The sequence below is a fragment of the Lampetra fluviatilis genome, chromosome 1 (assembly GCF_964198595.1).
Source record: "Lampetra fluviatilis chromosome 1, kcLamFluv1.1, whole genome shotgun sequence".
NCBI classification, from domain to species: Eukaryota; Metazoa; Chordata; class Hyperoartia; order Petromyzontiformes; family Petromyzontidae; genus Lampetra; species Lampetra fluviatilis.
In genome coordinates this window covers 19,596,110-19,611,578 of record NC_136275.1, presented here as the reverse complement: position 1 = coordinate 19,611,578, position 15,469 = coordinate 19,596,110, and the positions used below count along the sequence as shown (strand labels likewise).

General features: G+C 39.8%; 1 long non-coding RNA gene across 1 annotated transcript in view; it reads right to left on the bottom strand.

Moving 5' to 3' along the window:
- Positions 1-431: 431 nt before the first annotated feature.
- Positions 432-15,469, bottom strand: part of LOC144933742 (uncharacterized) — a 28,362-nt gene continuing 13,324 nt past the window's right edge. Inside the window, exons 2-3 of the long non-coding RNA XR_013637087.1 lie at positions 11,271-11,435; positions 432-498 (exon numbers count right to left, since the gene is read on the bottom strand). This is a non-coding gene — a long non-coding RNA (uncharacterized LOC144933742). The remainder of the gene's footprint in view (positions 499-11,270; positions 11,436-15,469) is intronic.

The window sequence follows — 15,469 nt, the reverse complement described above, 5'->3', positions numbered from 1 at the left end:
ACGGTCACTGCATCACGTGCTTTCAGATGCACTTCTGCGCCCGTCTGATATTAGGAAGCCACTGGAGCTATGCACTTTTAAATCTAGATTTTTGAAAACATTATTTACAACTGCTTTTTATGTTCAGTTTGTTGTCCTCCCCCCGCACATTTGGTTACATACAATGCGAAAGAAATTGAACGTACATCCATACAAGTAGGTTTCTGACAAGCAAATAGCATATGTCTGGAGTGTTCTTCCGTTGTGTGCACGTGTTTTCCTCAGTCACTTCAGTTTCCTCTCACATAAGACAAGTCATTACATCATAATTGGCCATAACATCGCAAGCAAGATCGTGTTGAAAAGAATAATTACATTCATTGACACCTTTACGGGTTAAAATGTTGATATATACCATACTTACCACTATCATTTGTAGCCAGTAATGGAGGCTGCTAGACCATAGATCAGAATGGCTGGGAGTCAGGGCCGATGATAAGGACTACGTTGTCCCAGTTTCTGGCAATGGGATGAAATTTGGCAAAGGATGGTCCAGTTTTGATGAGCTTGGCATAGTGGAAGCATTTTTACGGCTGCTTGGCAGAGGCTCAGTAATAGTTTGGCTGTTGCGAAACTCAGGGCAGCAGCTGCACTTGCCCCTGACAAGGCAATATTCTAACATACTACAAGGAAGTGTTTTAATTACCACGGACCGACGTGGTGTCACGTCTTTCACATGTGCAAGTACTGATCGCATATATACATCAGAATTTTAAAAAATGTACTGTTAAAGTTAAAGTATTCGAATGTCTAAACTAATAAGATTAACCTCAAAACGTTAAATATGTATATACGATGAATATGCTACTCAACATAAAACAGCGTTCTTACATTTAACATCACAAATACATGTACGCTCACATTTCCTCTATGTGAAAATGCTAATATCAATTCCTCTGTGTTTATTAATACATACAGACGAGATTTCCAAATAATTCCAACAATTGGGTCTTCAAAATAAACATGAGTGAACATAAACAGGACGATTGGTATTCCGGCCACACTTAGCATGTGATGTCACAACCAAGTGAGCATGAGACACACGAGCAAGCTCAGACACATGAGCGACGCACTCCATGTTGCATACATGCCACTGCCAGTGGCCCTGAATATTAAACAATACCGGTGCAGGAGAATTACATTGATTTCTGGCCCCATCGACTTGCCAAGCCACCACACGTAAGGAATGAAGTGCTTTCGTTCACGTGTACATGCAACACACAAATATATGGTAACTCTGTACCCTATCCGTTTCACCCAAAATCCTCCCCTTCATTGTATTAAAGTTAAACACTGTGCCCGGCCTAGATACACAAACGGCAATCACAAACGGGTTGTGTATTTCATCGGTCTTACAAAATGCATGCTGCTTCATGTTTATTCGTAAAACATTTTTTTATACCAAATACTGCAAAAAATCATAATTCATTTGTGTCAAAATAAGTCGCATGTGGCTAACAACAGCCAAGTGTGTCACGAGGCACGAATCCACACAATTAAAAACAGTCGGGTCAGCGTGTCTGTCTACTGCAACGAGTGGAGGTTGTGCTCATCTCTGCTGGCAGTCCTGAGCCAGCGGTCAAAGTTCCACATTCCCTTCAATGTATGTATGTATGTTGAACTTCTTTCGCTCCGTACGTAGCCAGCCGTGCTAATCGGAGGTGCCGGAGTGTAGTGTGTAGCGTAGTGTGTCGTAGTGGCGTGTATAGTTTAATGCATGTACGTTCAACTTCTTTCGCACCGGATTTAGCAAGCCGTGCTCATCGAAGGTGCGGGGAGAACATGAAAACTCCAAATACACGAGCTTCAGGGTTGGGATGAAACCCACGATCTCCTGTATACCAGGCGAGGTATTTAACATCGTGCCACTGTGGCACCCGAGATAGTACAATATCACGTAGAAACAAGCAAGTTGTGAAAGTACATTACTGTGTCTGAGCTCCAATCTACAAAGGGTTTTGGACCAGAACATTAAAACACCCAGGGATGCACTGTCCCTGCTTGCTTTCACGCTGCCTGAAATGAAGAACTGATCCGTGGTGCAATACAAGCTGGGGGTGCGGTAACGCGGCCCGTCCCACAGCTGTGGCTATATGCAGCGCGTGTAAAACCGGGTGATGATGTTATTGAATGCACCTCGTGCTACCGTGGCCATGCTGGTTTGTGAATGTGAAACTGCAGCCAATGCTGTGCGCGAGCTTTCCCTACTTTGGCAGCTGTCTGTGCAGGAGCCAGAATGCCTTGCTCGACCCCAAACGTAGCCGCACGCATCTCGGACGCATCAACGGGGATTTGCGTTTGCAAGGGGTGCATTTACATTTTGCAGTTAAGGACATTGTAGTTCATACTCTTAGGTTTTTTCGGTAAAGTCACCTAGGTAAAAATAAATAATAAAAATAATAGAAAAAAATAATAGAAATACAATTATAATTATATTTTTTCTATTATTTGAATTCTCATTATTTATTATATATATATTACTACTTATTTGTACCTACCTGACTTTACCGAAAAAACCTAAGAGTATGAATCCTTACAGTCACGAAAGCTTCAAATCTATAATTGTAATTCATAGCATCATTGTGCATCAAAAAACAAGCTGGTGTTAATTGTTGCAAGCCGGTTTGTTGCTTTTGGCCTGATAACCATGTTTATATGTTAAGGTATGCACTTCACAAATAGCATTAAAGGTACAATCAAAATTTTGCATTTAAACGTTTAGAAATAATGAAAGGGTATTTGGTTATTTGAGAAAATAAAGCACAATCACCCAGTGTAAAAAAAAATACTTTAATTGAATACGGTTATTTTTGGATAGGCTTCCTCATTTCTAAAGAAAATTGTCAACAAATGTAATATATTATGCTTTAAAAATTAAATGAAAATTAAATAAATACATTTTCTAGAAACGTAAATTTGTCATTGCAAACAACGAAATGCTGATATTCTTTGGTTCTTTCGATAAAGTCACGTAGATGGAAAAAATCAAGTGAATAAAAAAACACCACTAATGTAGACTGTAGCCTGGTTCTTAATCGGAGTGTACTGGCAGTCTATAATGTGGACTGTAGCCTGGTTATTAAGTTTGGTGAGTGTACTGGCAGTCTATAATGTAGACTGTAGCAATGGTTATTAAGCTGGGTGAGTGTACTGGCAGTCTATAATGTAGACTGTAGCAATGGTTATTAAGCTGGGTGAGTGTACTGGCAGTCTATAATGTAGACTGTAGCCTGGTTTTTAAGCTGGTGAGCGTATTGGCAGTCTATGATGTAGACTGTAGCCTGGTTATGAACCAGGCTACATTAGTATTTTGATTTAATTTTTTTTATTATTTTTCTATCTACGTGACTTTACCCAAATCACCAAAGAATATGAATTCCTGCAGTTACTAAAGTTTTAAGTCAAAATTTAACTAAATGCTGAGTAAATTGTAGGTTTTAGTAGATACTAGCGGGAAGTACCCGGGGTTGCCCGGGTCAAATTTATATTTCAAACATACTCTGAAAAATGTAATAGCAGTGCATACTGACTGTGGTGGTACCTGCTATGATTACAGCAGTGCATATCGACTGTGGTGGTACTTGCTATCAATACAGTAGTGCATGCTGACTCTATAGCAGTATTTATCGACTCTATAGCACAAAGTATTCACCTGACAGAGTGGCGTGGTGAGGCCTAGTCCCATGCAGAGCCTCCGGCCTCGCCTAGATTGTCCAGCTGGCCGAGGTGGCACCTTGGCAGGCTGGGCTGCTACCCCTGACTCCCCCCCCCCCCCAGGCACGATGGGCACGGCCGCTCTGCAGTAATATCTACGGCCTATAGTGGTAGCATCTAACTACACGCATCGGGTGGGGGGGGAAATGAGACCGTGAAGAATTTACCTGAGCGTTTAGTGTATTTTTATAGCATTTTTAACGCGAAAGAAAATGTCCCCCTCACTCCCACCGAAGGCGTGCGACTTGGCATGGGCCGTCCTCCCCACCAAAGGCGCGTGAGTTGGTATGGTCGTGCACGAGTCATAAATAAATACATAAAAGGGAATCGCACAAAAATAGCACTAAATCGCTAATTCAACTAATTTAAAGTTGACGGATGTGAAAAAGGAATAGCGCTTGCTCACCGTGGGGCTTACAGCGTAGTACCTGGCTATTTTTTTACATATACCCCACCGTTGGAGAACCAAGCGCGCGACCACACACAAACCCCGCCATAAACAAACCCACACACAAACCCTGCCACAAACAACTTTTGAATTATATATTTAGAAGATTACACTCACATAAAATATTCTAATTTGACACCAAATGTATCATTCCGAGGCCCCATGTTTCTGCATCATTTTTAGATATATAAAAAACTATTTTAAAATGCATAAAACATGCAATAAGCACGATCAAGACATTGTAGGGCCGTACCGTTCCTTTGAGATAGTCTTGTATAGATTACTTCATTAAGTCTTCATCACTGTAATTGTTTTAAAGATACCAATTGGATACCCGTGGGGTAATTAGTTCATTAATGTGCTTGCTTCTCTGCCATGGCTGCAGGTCTCGTGACAGTGTGCCAAACATTGAGGCGCTATCCCAACCACGAGCGCTAGTCACGCACACAAGTCACATCTTGTCATTCAACCGATTCATGTGTTTAAAGCCCCCTCTAGGATTAGAGTCAACCGCATACTGTAGCAGCGTTCTGAATTAAATTCGAACAAATCCGTCTACGGCTGTAGGCACAAACACAATGCATTAGGGACCATCCATAAATTACGTTACGCAAGTTTGGACGATTTTTAACCCCCCCTTCCCCCCTAGTCGCACGGCGTCACAAAAAGTCAGACCCCCCCTCAAATATGACGTCACAAAGTTCTGCCCCCCCCCCCTAAAAAAAAAAATGCTTCAAATCGCTTTAAACTATTGTCATTGTAGTGCGTATTTAATGTGGCGCTGCACTCTGATGTTGTAGGAGAAAATATTTATTAAAAAGTCGATTTAATTAAGTAGAACGTGTTGTCTATATTTATTTAAAGTTGTGCATTTTGATGTGACGTCACATTTCTCAACCCCCCCCCCCCCCGTCGTCGTCACACATCGTCACGAATGTCTGACCCCCCCCCCGCCCTAGGTGCGTGACGTCATTTATGGACGGCCCCCTAGCCCTCTTTTTTTAAAGGGTTCCTTTTTGGTATCAGATACAGCACACGTAACTTGCAATAAGTTTACATTCAACTATTTAAAATAGGTGAACTGTGCATTTATGTAAATTTAACACATTTTTTAAATTAAATGAGGACAAGGTAACTTTTATGAGAAACCAATTTTTAACCCTCAAGTTACTGATAACCATCAGTTATCAGCCAAGCTTTGCTGTCTTATCGCTTTGAAGTTAAATGGTTTGCTTCTCCACAATACGATATGCATATGAATACACTTTCTACATGCAACTAAGCTGGGTCAATGAGCAGATTATATCTTACTCTCATATCACTCATAATTTGACTAATTTGTTCACGTGCGCGTGACCAGCGAGGCAAGTGAAAATGTCATCGTCATCAACCATCATCTACTTCTGCACCTATGTTGAACTTCTTTCGCACCATACGTAGCCAACCGTGCTAATCGGAGGTGCCTCAGAAGACCTTTGTATGCCATCGCCAATCCCTCACGGTGATGTGATGCCACAATTCAGCGTTGCTGATCTCGTCGCTCCATCTCGGGCGTTCCAGCCTTTAGCTGCCATTCCTCTCATTCGACTCATTCATCAACGACTCCCTCATGGCCATCTCGATGTTTCGACCGTGCATATGTTTCGATTTAAAGCTTTCGTGACTGCAGGGATTCATATATATCAGGTGATCATCAGGTGATGATGATTGCTTGTGTTGCAATCGAAACGTCGTGAGAATTTTATTGTTTTATTTTTATTATTTTATTATGTCCCTTCTACGTGACTTTACCGAAAGAACCAAGAAAATAAAAAATGTGCATATGTTCTCTACACCATGTATTTTACTCATCTTTTTGTTTATTCAGTATTATTCCCAATATGCAAGTGCACACGCATATTTGCATACGATTGAGCTTTTGTTCCACGTGCTTCGTTTACATTTGCAATCCGTCTGACACGGCAGGCGATATGCACTGATTGAAGACATTATTATTTCGTCAGATTGGTATGCTGCTCTTCATGGTCAAATTTAACGTTCCAAATATACTCCTTTGTGCTCCAGCCAGTCTCTTTATTACATAAGTTAGATCCCAGTCCACAGTCAATAATTGAACCTTATGGCTATGGTACCCCGGGGTTCCATAATACCCCGGCTCTCGTATAATGTCCGTGATGCAGTCACCTTTAGTCTGTTGGTGGTCGGTGATGGGGCAATCGACTCATCTCGACGAGCTGTACACGATGCACTATTCAAAGTTGAACTTTTTAGTGAACGGATTTTTTATGCTATGGTTTGGCGTTTGAAAATCGCGGAGTTCCACCAATTTCTGATTGATTGGTACCCCAGTCGCGAAGTTAAGTAACACCCCTGGGTAAAAAGTGTCTCAGAACTAAAATATTTAATTGCCTCGATCATTTTGTATTATTTGGTACCCTGGGGTACCGCCATAAGGATCAATTGTCTAAGAAATAACATACCCTGTTATAGTAGATTTTTACCCTTTTAAACTGGTACAAAACTGACACCTTTATTCAAGGCATCATGTTTGCAATAACCACAACACAAGTAGTCAAAAAAGCAAACAAAAAGAAGCACCTCTGATAATGATAATAATATGCACTGTCCTTTAAGTTGATTGGTCCACACCCGAGACGGCTTTCTTTAGAGCCTAGTCCCCATTGGTGTTGGACCAGATGACGCCAGAATGCGTACAACTCAAACACAGTGCTATATCAGAGTATTGAGAGCTCGGGGTAAGCATTTACACTATGAGATCTCTTTTACCAGTGGCAAAATATAGTAGTAGGTTTTTACCCTTTTAAACTGGTACAAAACTGATACCTTTATTCAAGGCATCACGTTTGCAATAACGTATGTATGTTGAACTTCTTTCGCAGCGTATGTAGCCAACCATGATAATCGAAGGTGCGGGGGAATGACAACAAACTAAACACAAAGAGCAGTTTTAAGGAAATGAGTTTTAAATCGAGATTTCAATGTGCATAGCTCCAGTGGCTTCCTAATATCGGAAGGAAGAGCGTTCCACACGGCTGCAGAAGTTTGATCTGAAAGCGCTATGGAGTGGCCGTCTTTGTTCGATGGCTAGCTAAAAGCCACTGCTATGATGACTGGAGTTCGCGTGATGTATTACCTTATGTTCATAAAACCTGTGTTCATCATGACTTATGTTTTGCTATTCATCTTCAGCCCCACTTTGCAGGCTCTTTGGTTGAGTTCTACAGTCATCTTCTGGATTTGAAGCTTTCGTGACTGCAAGGATTCATACCGTTCAATCTTAATTTTGGAGCTGTCGTGACTGCAGGAATTATTCTTTGGTTCTTTCGGTAAAGTCACGTATAAAGATAAAATAATAAATGAAATAATAGCATACTACGACGTTTCGATTGCAACACAAGCAATCATCATCAGGTATAAAAGAAATAGCAACAAAAATCTAACCAGAAAACTATAGACAGACGTATAAGCAGACAGATATCACAAAGATACACAGAGAGAGAACACGTATCGGCACAAAGAGAGAGATCGTCTCTGTGACGAGGCCTTAACTATAGAGAGGGGGCGGGGGCGGAGAGAGGGAGGGGGAAGAGAAAAAATTAGCATGTCAATGAAAATTAGGAGAAAGACACACTAAAATTAAATAACCTAGCAAAATATCGAAATGTAATGTAATGCAACACAGAGAGTCGGTCAACACACAATTAACGCATAGCCTGGTTGATTACGTATTTCAAAGATTGCTAAGTTAGAATTTAAGTGTGAAAATTCCAAAGAGAGGACACAGGCAGAGAGAGAAAACAAAAAACCAGAGAGAGAGAAAAACACAGCTAAATTTAGCTGTGACGGTCCCACCTGAAGACGGAGACTTGTGTTGCCTCCGAAAGTCGTGATTTAGTTAATTGATTTTCATTTATTATTATTTTATTTTATTATTATTTTATCTACGTGACTTTACCGAAAAAACCTAAGAGTAGTCATCTTCTGTACTGTAGTTCATTTTCAGTTGTTGTTACTGTTTTGAATCTCGTGAGAAATTGCGAGAATATTGTCCCGTGGAGTTAACTGCACCTCACTTCTTTGTTTATAATTTGGAAAATTCACAAAGCATGGACCCTGACAAACGATCACAACACGTGCACGGCTCAAGAATATGTCCCTCTTGTTTTATGAAGGCACACGTAAGATATTTCAAACTGACAGAATATGTAGAGAATTTATATAATTTTGTTACATAACCTGCAAAAACAAATACATAAAGAGTATTTATGAGAATGTTATTGAAATGCCCTGCTCGAATACAAAGAATGTAAAACACTTTCATAAAATAAAATAAATAAAAACAAAATGCCCATTATTATAGCTACTATACACGAATGATAATGACAATTGGTTATTGTAGTTTATAAACAAAAAAGACATAAACCATAGAGTATAAAGCTACTCTTGAGATAAACCTATCGGATGCAAATTTTAAAATTCCAAACTCTTTAGCAACCAAGTCTTTTTTTAGTAAGCATGTGGACAAGTCAACATAGCCGGGCAACTGGACAGAGATCAAGTTTCTTTGGTAAGCACAAGGGCAAGTGGAACATAGCCAGTTCGAGTGTTCATTCGATCAATTTTTTCTCAGTGAAAAAAATCACTCCAAAAATAAAGCCACAATGAACACATTGATCCTCACACATTTTTTTAATGACAACACTATGTGAGGCCAAAGATATTATCAGCAGCATTTGCCGGAAATGTAATAGCACGCAGTAGTAGTACTGGCAAAGCAGGTAATTATAACTTAGCGGCATGCACTCCTTTCCAATTATAACTCAGCGTGATATACAGTTGTAATGGTCAGACTAAAACGTCATGGTTGGAAAACAATTCTACAGGCCTCTCATTCAGCTTTTTACAAACAATTATACAGTACTTGGTTTGCAAATATTGCCACGGTGGCGAGATGTTAACTACCTCGCCTGATATACAGCAGGTCGTGAGTTTGATCTCAACCCTTGACGCCTATACATTTGGAGTTTCCATGTTCTTCCCGTGATCGTGTGGATTTTTCTCCAGGTCGTCCGGGTTTTCCCTCCACATTTAGAAACATGGATTTACATCTATATGGCTGCTTTTAATAAAACCAGGTAAGGTACTGACTGTTGTGTTAGCCGACTCTCTGTGTTGGATTGCATTGTATTTCTAAATGTACTAGGTTTGTTTTCTACCTGATGACGATTGTTTGTGTTGCAATCGAAACGTCGTATTCTATTATTAAATGTATCTTCTTTCTACGTGACTTTACCGAAAGAACCAAAGAGTCACGATAGCTTCAAATAAATATTACACTTCTGTTCCTGCATCTGAGTATAAAAAATGTATATACGATAGAGCCATTTTCAAATTGTCATGTCTATGTTCAGGATGGTTAGATGCATTACAATTTATAATCTGTAGATTATGAAATAAAACCTTTGCACTGCAGCAAATATGCCAGGTTAAGGCTTTTGGAAGTTTTACTTTACACTACTTTTTAAGATTTTAGTAATAAAAACTTCATTTAAGTCAGATGCATATATATATTTATGTGGCTTCATGTTTCAACTCTATTTTAATCTGGGCATTTCTCCAGGCTGAGTGTGTCTTCCAGAAGGCCATATAGCATTTCAATGAATTGCCACACAGCGTGATGAATGCATTAAACATAATTGTCTCCTGACAAAAACGAACAACTCAAAAAACAAAATAATGGAAGTAGTGGGCAAACGATAATGCAGGACATTGTAATGTCCTGTTGGATGAGGTTCATGCTTGTAAGTGGACTCTGGATAATAATCCACCTGCCAAAAATGCCCCCCACAGCCCAGCCTTTCCACTGCCCATCTATTGCACTTGGGACCAGCGAGCCACGGTCACGCAGCACGGGGTGAAGCAGAAACGTTTTGTTTACAACGAGAGAAGACAAATTCAGTATTACGGAAGAATCTCGACAATGGCAGGAATGCACGGCACTCATTTCATTTTGCTGGCAGTGGTGCGCTCTCAATTTCACAAAACGCTTTTTCTGATACCGAAAAAACCGTGCCAACATGAATTCAGTAAGCTCTTTTTCTATTCTCCCGTATTTTTGTTACTATTTACCATTTCTTTACCAAGTAAAGCTCACTGAGCTATGTAGCTCTTTTTCAGAAGCGAGCTGGCCACAAATGATAGCTCAACAAAGTTGCTTATCATGTGGAAATGTATAGCAGCGAAATACTCGAAGCGCATGTTTCTAAATGTGGAGGGGGAAACCGGAGGACGCGGAGAAAATCCCACGCGACCATGGAGAGAGCATGCAAACTTCAAATATACAGGAGTCAGGGTAGGTACTGAACCCACGACTTCCTGCATACCAGGTGAGGTCGTTAACATCTCGCTTCCGTGGCACCCCAATTATTTATTCTTGAATGGTAAAAGTTATATATCTGCACAGGCTAGCTTTACTTTATTTAACAAGATAGTATAAGTCAACATAACTTTATTTGAGGCGAATTTTTACTTTAGTATCCTTATGTCGAATGCTTTAACTTGTGGCTCGATAAAACATGAACACGTTTTAAAATAATCACTTATTTTGAGTGGATAAAACATGTTTGAACAAAAAAGACATCCAAATCTGTTCAGAAACATTGTCAGCACAATTCAGAACAATACATTCCGCAGTACAAACATGACATTGCGAACATTATGAAGAGTCAAATGGCAAGTATGTTGGAAAGAAAAACAGGCAGCCAAAGAACGCTAAAACACATTGTTCATTATACAACTGTGAACATCTACACATTTGACAAATAGTATTTCCACAGACACAGCTCTAAATGCCTATTAAATATTCGTATTAAGCATACTGGAAAATAAAATAAAAAGTAACCACACACAACTAACACAAGTATAAACTCCGAAAATCTACACACGTGGTTATTAAGTATTTTCACAAACGCATCGGCACACGCTTATTTACACTCACTCTAATACATACGGTTTAACTTTGAGGGCTATATGAGCAGTGACTACATACCCGTTGCGTTGGCAGGTCCGTCCCAGAGGTGTGCCACTGTACTGGGTGGGTCGTGGTTGCTGGCGAGTGCCGCACAAGTGAACTGCGACACTGGGATTATGGCTCACATAAATACTCGCACTATTTTTACTTTCCTCGCCCACGCGGACGCCACTGCGGTGCACACTGGGAATCACACACACACAAAAAAAACACCGCTGCCAGTTACTATTCGCTTTGACCTTTAGCTTGTGTGCATGGGCCCCCCGAATGTCTCTCAGCGTATCTAAATGTTGCAACGACACTATTGTGCGCAATTCGGAACACACAAATGATAAAATGGGGTCCAATAGTCAAAACACTATCTCTTATTTTGCTCATGATACGTTCAACGGGCGTTTATGCTTGTTGAAATTTGTAATAACCAATGTGAAGCGACAAAAGTATGACATGACATTTCGCACTTTGACTCTGTACTATATCTACTATACTTATACTCTTATAGGGCTGCCAGATACTAAACTAGGTTACACCAACATGCTATCAAACACTCAATGTTATGCACTAAATAAAATACAAGTGCAATATGGATTAATATACATACTGACAATTAACACACTTTGTATTCTGTTCATGACGTGTTTACATTATATGTATGTTGAACTTCTTTCGCACCGTACGTAGCCAACCGTGGTAATCGGTAGTGTGAACATTACCAGATGATATCCCTACGTAAAGTCTACTATGTATTAGAAAGTGGGTATATCATACAGTATTGTTTAATAATTGCTCATGATATGCAAACGCATCAAATGTTTGAGGAGTGTAAATTACAGTACTTTACAGCACAGCGGTAGCATTTGAAGGCAGAATTAATGTTCAACGCACCAACGATTTACCCTTAAAAGCTAGTGCAGCTCGTAACTGTGCATAATTAGTTGGATAAAGGTCACGTTAAAAAATGTCATGCTTTATTAGTAAATTTCCTTCTAAAACAGGAACATGTTAAACGTATTAACATTTTCTAAATGTTATTTTCCACACTATATTGCATATAATGTGATATTAAGTGGGTATTGCTACAGATGAGAAATTTTAATGACGTAAAGACACATTTTTAGTCAAGTAATATATTTAAAAATAAATTATTTTCCACGTGTTTATACATATTTATAATATCTGTTTGCCTTTCGCTCTTCAAATATTGAGTTTTTCAGCAAGGGGGTAAACAGAGGACGTTTTTTGTTTCTCATTTGAAGCTCCAGTTCTCAAGAACGTGTCACGCTCTCACGTCTCAGCTCCGTGAATAAGGGAGGGCTTTGTGTGTCAGTGACAAACAGCTTCTTGCCGGAGAGCAAGACATGTCAAAGTTACTATCTTGACCAACCTGCCAATGCAAGGCCAAGGGGATCTCATATTCTTGGTTATTTCGGTAAAGTCACGTAGATAGAAAATAAAATTAAAATAACAGTTAATAAAATTAAATGAAAATCACAAGCGGTCTTCATCAGGCGGAGATCGAAACGTCGTGGGTTTTTTGCTTTCATTATTTTCAAGATATTTGTATTTATTTTATTTTGTTATCTGATATTTTTATTTTATTTTCTATCTACATGACTTTACAAAAGAATCAAGAACATGAATTCCTGCAGTCATTAAAGTTTTAAGTCAGAGAATGGGACCTCTTGTCCCCGATACTTCGATGCAAATTTAAAACTTCCTTTTAAATCCACATTCATTCCTCCTTAATAAGTTGTATTCCCCCAGGTGTCCCTGCTCTTTCCGAATGACCTACTACGAAGTAGAGCGGCATTTGCATGTAAACAAGCAATATGCAGCATTATTTATCAGCCTTCACGTATACTCCATTGCATTATTAAAGAACGTAGTTTGACCGTTTAAGTTGATGCTGAATACATGCAGCCTTGCAGTTTCAATGTAAATTCATTTCATTCTAGCACATTGCTAAATCGGAGCTCTACTTGGCATATCACACTAGATTGGTACGCGTCATATTGTAAATAAAGTTTTACAAAAAAGCTCGGGCACTGATATGTATCAGGATGACACAGAGAACATAAATTGATAATAACCAGGACACACAACACAACTAATTCAGCCAGAAGCTATCGTAATGTATGAGTGCTTTCATCAAAGGTGGCCATCGTGACCTTGTCAATGCTGCAACGGGACAAATTGAAAACGTTACGGGAAAGGGCTTTTCCCAAGTTCACCTCAAAATGTAACCTTCACATTGCCATTGTAGACGGCAGTCATCAATGTTGTCCACGAGTTATTTTGGGACAATTCGGAAGCCAAAGGTGGTCCATTGAAATGCAGTCAATATCCACTCCATTATGCCAACATATGCCAATATGGGTCAATAAGCATGATGCACGGAGTGTGTTTTCCAACACAGATTGCTTTCAACTAGAATAAAAAGGGCAAACTAGTGGTCAACACTGTCGATCTGTCATGGCAATTCTACAAGTAACGATACTGCACTGTATATACTGGTAAGAATTCGTTGTGCTGAAATGTCGCCAACCGATGATGGGTAATGCTTCGACCTCGCAATGCCTTGATGCTTTAGAAGTTCCATATATTTGGTTTTCATCAGGAATACCCAATACTGTACAAAGCCAGTCAGCAACAACAAAAGTAATTCGTTCTTTACCTAATTTAAATTTGTATTTATTCAACCATGTGAGAACTACCCAATATGTATGACTGATCAATAAGCAATAATATACATCATCCTTTATGCAAATATAATGTAAGCAACTAATATATGTAACAAGTTGAAAGTACTCGTGTCAGTCTCTATACCAACTCTAACCTTCCTGCAAAAAAAAATAACCCTCCCAAAATCGCACCGAAAAGCAACACCATACTTACCCAGGATTTGATTCGGATTTAGAATTGGACAGTTTGCGGAGTTTATTACAGCTCAGCGAGCAGTGCTGTTCATATCGACACTTTTTCACGCTTGAGCAACACGAAGAATGGAATGAAAGCAGCGAGATGAAAGGGTTTGGGTGTTGCTATGGGGGCAGAGACGGGAAGCAATGATTGCGCGTCATTTAAATATATTTCGTTCTGCAGGATGCACACGCTTTCTCGTAACGTCCGTGTGCCCATCCAGTCTTGCACACACTCAACATTTTTTTTTTAATAACCTCAACCAAGCGCACACCGCTCATCACGGATCTGACGTCGCATCAGCAGCACATCCCCCGTGCGTTTCAGATTCTCAGTCGAGCCCGGCTCACAGAGGCCATCGTCTCGCGCTAACTTCAAAGAGATCCGCCCGTCCATGCTGACCTCTGCGAACGGCACGCAATGAGGTCACGGCAAAGGAAGCCCACAGCGCTCACGCCATTGGCTCTGGTGTGGCGTGGTGGGTTGGACCTACTGCATGAGCCAAACAGCTGGATTTCATACTCTTTTGTTTTTTCGGTAAAGTCACGTAGGTATAAAATAAATCACGACGTTTCGGGCGCAAGCGTCCATCAGTTCATCATGAGTTCAGTTTTAAGTTGTCTTGTGGTTGTTGTTGGTTGTTTGACTTGCATCCCACTGGGATTTTTGCACACAGCGTTGGTGTACGGTGATTTTTTTCTGCAATATTTTGCTGTCTTTTCTTGGATTTTCTGTTTGCACTTAGTCACATATTCACTTTAAGATGTTTTTTGTTCATGTTTTTTTGTTGTTGCGGTTGCACCCGATTCAAGAGCCGAATGGCTCACAGGGCTATACCTAATAAATTAACTTGAACTTGAAGTTCATCATGATGGACGCTTGCACCCGAAACGTCGTGATTTATTTTATTTTATGCCTACGTGACTTTACCGAAAAAACCAAAGAGTATGGATTCCTGCAGTCACGAAAGCTTCAAATCAAGTTGGATTTCAATTTGCTCTTTTCACCCGATGACGATTGCCTGTGTTGCGATCGAAACGTCGTAGTTTTTTTTGTTTATTTTATATTTTGACTTAAAGCTTTCGTGACTGCAGGAATTCATATTCTTTGGGTCTTTCGATAAAGTCACGTAGATAGGTCATGACGATTGCTTGCGTTGCGATCGAAACGTCGTAGTTTTTGTTATTTTTTTATTTTCTTTGAACCTATCTACGTGACTTTACCGAAAGACCCAAATAATATTTGATTTGTATGATTTTTATTAATTTGTACCTATTTCACTAATTCAGGAAAATAAA